This window comes from Nyctereutes procyonoides, unplaced genomic scaffold (assembly GCF_905146905.1).
Source record: "Nyctereutes procyonoides isolate TBG_1078 unplaced genomic scaffold, NYPRO_anot_genome, whole genome shotgun sequence".
NCBI lineage: Eukaryota > Metazoa > Chordata > Mammalia > Carnivora > Canidae > Nyctereutes > Nyctereutes procyonoides.
This window is the reverse complement of record NW_026575151.1, coordinates 11,527,833-11,536,185: the sequence shown is the minus strand read 5'-3', so window position 1 is coordinate 11,536,185 and position 8,353 is coordinate 11,527,833. Positions and strand designations below refer to the sequence as shown.

Genomic DNA, 8,353 nt, shown 5'->3' with positions numbered 1-8,353 from the left:
TTTTTGTCTTTATTCTCTTGTGGGTTTTAGGGATCTCTCATTGGAAAAAGGGATAATAAGGCCATTACAAGTTGTTACTGGCTCTGCCCTTCAAATACCCCTTTTTGACAACCTCAACTGTATATCTTAGTGCCGAAGAGCAGGGCCTTGGAATGTGAACAGCTGGGGTTTAAATCCTGGCACTGACTCTTGCTAGCTGTGTAACTTGGGGAGAAAATTGCTTAATCCTTCTGAACCTGAATTTTTTCACTCATAAATTGGAATGTCAATATTTAGTTCATGGGGGTCAAGGGTGAATTAAATGAGTCAAAGTATAGATTACCTGGCTCAGAATAAGGACTCACAGGGTGGTACCTTTTAACATTTGAACAGTAAATTAGAGATGGGTTTGCCAAGTTAGGAGCCCAACCTGGGCCTTTTATTTTTGTGGTTGCCCTCTACTTAGGCTGGAAAGCAGGGGAAGCCTTTCAGAAGGTTGCCTTAGGCTTGGGTTGGCTTTTATTTGAAGAAGGATGATTAAGTGTGGAATGTTGGCAGACTCTTCTACAGTGAGGTTGTCATGTATCTAGTTTTTAACTAGTATTTGAGCTTTCTGTCCAGGAAATCAACTGAGAAAACAGTGGGATAAGCATGTGGGGAGAGAACTTCTCTAATTTGGTAAACTTTACTTTTACAGTGTTATTACATGACTTATGAAGGAATGTTCTCATTGACTTTTGCGCCTGCAGAAGCGATACCATTCTTTTTTTTTTTTTTTTATGATAGTCACAGAGAGAGAGAGAGAGAGGCAGAGACATAGGCAGAGGGAGAAGCAGGCTCCATGCACCGGGAGCCCGACGTGGGATTCAATTCTGGATCTCCAGGATCGCGCCCTGGGCCAAAGGCAGGCGCCAAACCACTGCGCCACCCAGGGATCCCAAGCGATACCATTCTAATAGTCTCTTAGACATGACTTTGATATCATTCCTAATTCATACCTACATTATTTATATATTTGCACTGCTGCAGTAGGGCTGACCATTTAACTTTTCTTAAAGGTACCTCTTCTTGGACTTCCCAGGATGCTCTATCCCCTTTCTCCTTTCTTCCTTTCTGATAACAGAAGAGGTAATACAGTGTGCCAACTAAAAGCAAGAATTCTAGAGCCAGACTGCTTGGATTTGAATCAAGTTACATCATTTACAGGCTATGTTGCCTTGGGCCAATAATTCATCGTCCTGTGGCTCAGATTCCCCACGTGGAACATAAAGATGAATAATAGGAGGGCAAAAGATAATAATTATAGGAGGGCAGTCTGGGCGGCTCAGCGGTTTGGCGCTGCCTTCGGCCCAGGGCATGATCCTGGAGACTTGGGATCGAGTCCCACATCGAGCTCCCTACATGGAGCCTGCTTCTCTCCCTGTCTGTGTCTCTGCCTCTCTCTCTCTCTCATAAATAAATAAAAATCTTTTTTTTTAAATTTTTTTATTTATTTATGATAGTCACAGAGAGAGAGAGAGAGAGAGGCAGAGACACAGGCAGAGGGAGAAGCAGGCTCCATGCACCGGGAGCCCGACGTGGGACTCGATCCCGGGTCTCCAGGATCGCGCCCTGGGCCAAAGGCAGGCGCCAAACCGCTGCGCCACCCAGGGATCCCAATAAATAAAAATCTTAAAAAAAAGATGAATAATAGGATTGTTGTGAGGATTAAATGAGTCAATCAATATGTATTGGGTGTAGAACAGATCTATGTAATAGTAGTAAGTGCTCTATGTGTGCCATGAACTATTTTAATATTTTTTTTTGAATTTTTATTTATTTACGATAGGCACACAGTGAGAGAGAGAGAGGCAGAGACACAGGCAGAGGGAGAAGCAGGCTCCACGCACCGGGAGCCCGACGTGGGATTCGATCCCGGGTCTGCAGGATCGCGCCCTGGGCCAAAGGCAGGCGCCAAACCGCTGCGCCACCCAGGGATCCCGCCATGAACTATTATAGATGCTTTTCATACATATTATTGATCGGCCCTCACAATAATCTTTTGAGTAAGCACTCTTTATTCCCATTTCACAGATGAGGGCCTAAAGCTTGTGTGAGATCACATAGCCAATAAACTAAGAATTAAATCTAGTAGAGAATTAAACCCAGGTTTGTCTGCCTACCTTCAATGTTCATGTTCTTTACTACTTACCCTATCTTCCATAGTAGGTGTTGTGCTTTGTTTTTGGTTTTTAGGTGTTGTTTTTTAAAAACACATTCTTTGGAGCACCAGATGGGTCAGTTGCCTGAGTGTCTGCTTCAGCTCAAGTCGTGATCCCAGGGTCCTGGGATGGAGCCCCACATCAGCGCTCTGCTCAGCAGGGAGTCTGCTTCTCCCTCTTCTCCCTGCCATGCCCCCTGCTGGTGCTCTCTGTCAAATAAATAAATAAAATCTTAAAAAAAAAAAAACAAAAAAAACACACATTCTTCTTAAGCAGATTTGGTAATTTTGATGTGATCTGGCTACCTGAGAATAGAATCTCTTCTCTCATGACTACAGATACATGAACAGTCAAGATGAAAATGGTGGACTGGAATTAGCAAATTCCCAGAAAGCACTGGTCGCAATCACAGGAATAAATAAGTCAATTTGTTTCTAGTTGTCGATTGACTTGTTGCCTCAGACTTGGTTATATACTAGCTGGATTCCAGCTGGCGTCTTAGCCTCTAGCCTTATCCCATCCTTCAAATAGCTTTGGTATTTATCTAACCTTTCAAACTTTTGCTCTAAATTACCCCTAAAATGGAAAAGTGCTTCTAGCAAGTCTAGGGGAAGCATAGTTCATTTATTTTTTAAAAGATTTTATTTATTTATTCACGAGAGACACGGAGAGAGAGGCAGAGACATAGGCAGAAGGAGAAGCAGGCTCCCTGCAAAGAGCCTGATGCAGGACTCCATCCCAGGACCTCAGGATCACACCCTGAGCCAAAGGCAGATGCTCAACCATTGAGACACTCAGGTGCGCTATAGGGGATGCATAGTTTAAAGCAGTCTGCTATAAGCATAAAATTTATTTGAAGACTTGCATTTTATCTTAAAAGTTCATGTGGATTTTCCTTATTTCCTTTTCTTAGTTTTCCTTTCAAGTAAGTATTTTATTTGTGAATGATCTTAGATTCACAGAAATGTTGCAGGGACAGTAAAGAAAGTTCCTTATTCCCTTTACTCAGTTTCCCCTAATGTTAACATATTATATAATCATGGTACATTTGCCAAAACTAAAAGATCAACATTTATACATTGTATGTACTGAACTCCAAACTTTATTTGGATTTCACCAATTTTTCCACTAATGTATTTTTCTGTTCCAGGATCCTTACCCAGGGTACCATGTTGTATTTAGTTTACATACATCCTTAGTCTCTTCTGGTCTGTGAAGCTCCTCAGTCTTTCCTTATTTTTCATGACCTCGATTAACTCTTTTGAAGGGTTTTGAGGAAGGATATCATAGAGATGAAGGGCTCTTCTCACTATATTTAAGGGTGCTTAATAGCAACATGACTTACCACTGATGATGTTAACCTGGATCACTTCATTAAGGTAGTGTTAAGACAAAGTTAAGGCAGGGATGCCTAGGTGGCTCAACAGTTGTGTGTCTGCCTTCTGCTCAAGGGCCTAATTCCAGGATCCAGTCCCACATTGGCTCCCTGCAGGCAGCCTGCTTCTCTCTCTGTGTCTCTCGTGAATAAATAAGTAAATCCTTTAAAAAAAAAAAAAAGACAAAGTTAAGGGAAACACTACCAGGTTTCTTCATAAAATTTTTTTTAAGTTTTAAAAAAATTAGTTAACATACAGTGATATTAGTTTCAGGTGTATGCAAAATGATTATTTTTTTCATTTCCCTACTCTGTACTTAGATACCTGAGTCACTAAGCCCAGCCCACACTCAAAGGGAGGGTAATTAAAATCCACCTCATGGATTGGGAAGTATGGACATATATTATTTCAAATTATTCTGTAAAGAAGATTTGTCTCTCCTCCTCTATTTATTAATTAAATCATTTATTTATATCAGTTTGGCTCATTAGTGTCTAAACATAATACTTTTTACTCTCAAATCTACAAATGGAATTAAATTTTCAGAAAACACGTGGATCCTGAGGATTCTGACAAACACAGACAAAGCCCATGACCCACTAGGTCACCTCCTTGCTTTCTCCAAATCATAGACTTTAATAATAGTTGTGAACGAAAGAATAAATGAATGATACAGGTGAGCATGATGATTAGTGTTGTCTGAGAGTAAGGATGTTTGACACTAACACAAGGTGTCTGATCAAATAGCTACTCTTTCTCTTTTTCCTTCCTTCCTTCCTTCCTTCCTTCCTTCCTTCCTTCCTTCCTTCCTTCCTTCCTTCCTTCCTTCCTTCCTACCTTCCCCTCCTCTTCTCTCCCCTCCCCTTCCCTCCTTCCTCAAACTTTATTGGACATTTGGGGTCAGCTTCTCTTTTTGCTCTTACCCTGTGATCTTGGCTGGTGTGAGGAATGGAACTGTTACCTGATAGAGAGGAGATCTTGTTGATGTAGTTGAGGCCAACCATGAAGAAGGTGAAGCAAGTCCTAACACAGACTTGGTGGATGAGGCCAGATGCAAAGAGAGCCAACAGGAGACAGAGAAGAATCTCAGGGAAGATCTTTGCTTGGAATCCTTTGCCAAAGACAACATTCAGATTACTGAAGGCGGTGAGAGAGAAGACTAAAAGGCTGGAGCCCAGCAGGTGTCCCCTTTGATGGTAAGCCACTTAGGGGAAGCCAGCTGGAGGCTATATATATGCATCCTGGCAAAGAGCAGCAGGGACAGGAGGGAGAGGAGTGCCAGCGCGGTGCCCATACTCATGGCCATCACGGTCCTGCACTTGGGTGCCTTGGGCCAAGAAAGGGGAGCCCAACTGCAGCAGTTGCTGTGCATGTGTGTTAGCATCTCATGTTTTTCCTTTTGATATTCCTTAAAACACATTACAAATCTTTTATTTATTTTTAAAGATTTATTTTTGAAAAAGTGAGAGCGAGTACACACAGGGCAGGGGGCGGGGGTAGAGGGGTGAAAAACTTAACCAGACTTCACACTGAGCATGAAGCCCTAGGAGGGCTCAATCTCACAACCCCTAAATCAGGACCTAAGCTGAAACCAAGAGCGGACCCCTAACCACTGTGCCACCCAGGCACCCCTAAAATTATTTTATATTAAGACTAAGTGCTAGAGGGGTAGCTGATCCAGCCATTTTTACAAGGTGATTCTAAATTATGCCCTCAGAACAGTCTTCAACCACTCGGTAGCCTTTACAACACAGTGAGGAAAAAAAAAAAAAGGCAAAGAGGACCTGTAATGGTTCTTTAAAATAGGAAGCCTAATAAGAATCTCTGGCTTCCTGGCATCTGGAGACCGGTTTTTCACTAGCCTGAAATCCCGGAGCAATTGCAGAGCAGCAATAGATCCTAGGTCTTCTCATTGGTCTGCACCCAAGATGAAGGCAGGGCTTTGAGTATAAACAGAAGGAAGTCGGCCTGAGGTGGTTTTTTTGCTCTGCTGATGCTGCAGATGTTAGTTAGTAGGGGGTCAGTGAGTGAATATAGTCTAAAGTTTTACAGACGTACTGGTAGCTGGGAAGTTCTCCGCTGATTAAGAAGGGGTGAGTGGAAAGAACCAAACTTCTAGGTCTCAAGGAAAATGTTGGGTAGCTTACTTTAGAGACGAAAGGTGAGTGAAGAAAAAAGACAAAGAAATCCTAAGCAAACAACATGAAACCAGCTGTTTGCAGACAGAAAATATCTCCTACAAAGTTATAGTTCCTTCCTAAAGTCCTTTAATCAGGCATGTCTTCCTTGAAGTACAAACAGAGGAGAAATTTTCTAATTATTGGGGTTCCTAAAGGGAGTCCTTGGAGAAACTTAACAGTGAGTCCTCAGTTTTGAGTTTAATGCTTGAATCTGAGAAGCCACCTGCTTCTAATTAGTTTGTTTAACCTCCAGCTTAAAAGATGCTTCAGCAAAATCGCTCTTCCAGCTACCTTACTGCAGTTGTATAAAGCTTTAAAAGTACATGGCTTCTATACTTAAAGCAAATTCACTTACCTTGCTTTCTTCATGAAAATTTTCCAAATCCTTTCTTTCTAGCCTTTAGTGGGAGTCGTAAAGTCTATTGGAAACTCTTGTCTAAAGTAAAGGCAGAAAGTGAGGGAAAACTACTTTCTCTCTGCTTTAGAGACTATTATTAGTTTGGCTTGGGTGAAAGTCATGGGCAAAAAATGTAGGGTATTTCTGAATTACATTTCTTCAAGGGAAGGAAGGGTCTTTAGTGATCTGTTAGTAAAGGATTAAAGTGAACTTCCCCATGTGCTTTTGGGTCTTCTTACCAGGGAGTTACGGGTTTTAACCACACTCCTTTAGAAAGCAGTTGTCTGATCTGAAAAGGATGCAAAACCCGCGGGCTGAAACTCACCTACTTGAATGTGGAGTTGAGGGGGAATTGTATTTCCTCCTCTTTGGGCTCTTCAGTTAATGTCAGAATTGCTTATTTGAGAGCACTTTACTGATGAGTGAACGGAATGAAGCCTTGGTAGTTGGGATAGTGACGAAACTTGATCTGCTTAAATGGTTACCCAGGGCACCATGAGAATTGTGAGGCTTCCTTGAGCTTATTGAGAAACCAGTGTCTGTCATGGAGAAAAGGGATAATGTGGCATCTTTGTAACAGACTGATCAAGACCATCCTATGTGATGGATACAGTATCTTGACCATGAGGATTTCCCAAGTGCTACATAGCAAATTGTATTGCAGTCTGTGTGCCGACTTGTTTCTTATAAAAATCATGATGTAACTTTAAACACCTGTGTCCACCTGCTTTAAGAAAAATATGGAAAAAATGGGGATGAGGGTAGACAAAGTTACATATCCTCATCCTTCCGTGAATGGGGAGTTAATTTTGTTAATACTGTACTTTATGAGGGAAGCAGGGCTCAAGAAGAACAAATATCTTGCCTTGTAGATCTTGGGCTCAAAGTTCTGGGTTTCGCAAACTGCTTAATGTAGAATCACTTGACAGATGAGATATGAGATCTTAAGTCCCAGCCTTTCCAAAGGATGCTGCTAGTTAATGGTTATAATTAGAACTGGGGTGTTGGGGGTGGGGTGGGAGAACTCAGCAAGATGAAGCCCAGGGATAGCAGTGAGAGACTTAGCTTCTCTGTGGCTGCCTAACCCTGAAAACCAATTTCTCATTATTCATCCTGTATAGTTCTCACCTGTAACTGTCTCTTTACTGACAGCAAAACTTCTCTGCCTCTAATAATTCCAGAAGCTAGTGACTTAATGATCAACCAAGAATTCAGTTAAAGATAAATGAAGTCTAAGAGGTAGTGCATATATATTTTGTCTACTAGCCTCCTTTCCACTTCTGTAAGCTTCATTAACTATAAAAGCTAATGGAAACAACAACAAAAAAAAAACAAACCATATACACAACTTCAAACCTACAAAATACTTCAGTGGATTACTGGACAAAATACCTCTCAATAGAAAACTGACTGACTAGAGACACACAAGTTTGCCTTTCTCACCTTAGAAATGCAGGGCAAAATGATTGACACCTACTCTTTGCTTAAAGGACTCAACTGCTGGTGAATTCCATGCAACCGGTATCTCTGTAGGTGTTACTGCATAGGCTTCTGGAGTAGCCAGACTAGGGTATGGCGAACTAGGGTATGATGAAGGGTTAGGAGACAAGCTTGTAACTAAGACCATAATTGGAGAGGGCGAGAAGAGGTTGAATAGCATTAAGCTATTTAAATGTCAAACTTCTTTTTAGAATAAGACCTGTAATAGTGCAGAATTTTCCCCTGCCAGTGGAAATTTGGCTATGCTTTAGGGCACTTCATCTGTGTGGATACCTCTGAGCTTTGGCCTGATGTGCAGTCTGCTTTCTGGTCCACTGGCCCACAAACCTCGTAAGTTGTCTTCTAAAACTTGCCTGGAAAAAATAAATAAATAAATAAATAAAACTTGCCTGGGATTTAGCTCTTTGTAAGTCAAACCCTGACTAGCCCTCAGGATGGCGTTGATAGACATTCTTAAGTGTGTCAAGACCATTTTGGGTTCAATTCATTTCTTGGGTTTATGCCTAGTATCCACTGTTTACCTAGAGCTGCTCGACACCAGAGTTCAGTTCTACTTTCCTAGGAAACTGGTTGTTTGCTATATCTAATTAGCACCAAACTTTAAAGTGTCCTTAGTCAAAGACCCATATCCTTATTTTAATGGTAATCAGCCACTCAGACAAGAACTAAGCAAGAAAAGTAGGAAAAGTGTCAGTGGTGAGAGAATTCGATGATAGAAAT

The 8,353-nt window shown here is 41.5% G+C and overlaps 1 pseudogene; it reads right to left on the bottom strand.

The window, feature by feature from the left end:
* Positions 1-3,076: 3,076 nt before the first annotated feature.
* On the bottom strand, positions 3,077-4,862 carry LOC129501767 (keratinocyte-associated protein 2-like; annotated as a pseudogene).
* Positions 4,863-8,353: the final 3,491 nt, after the last annotated feature.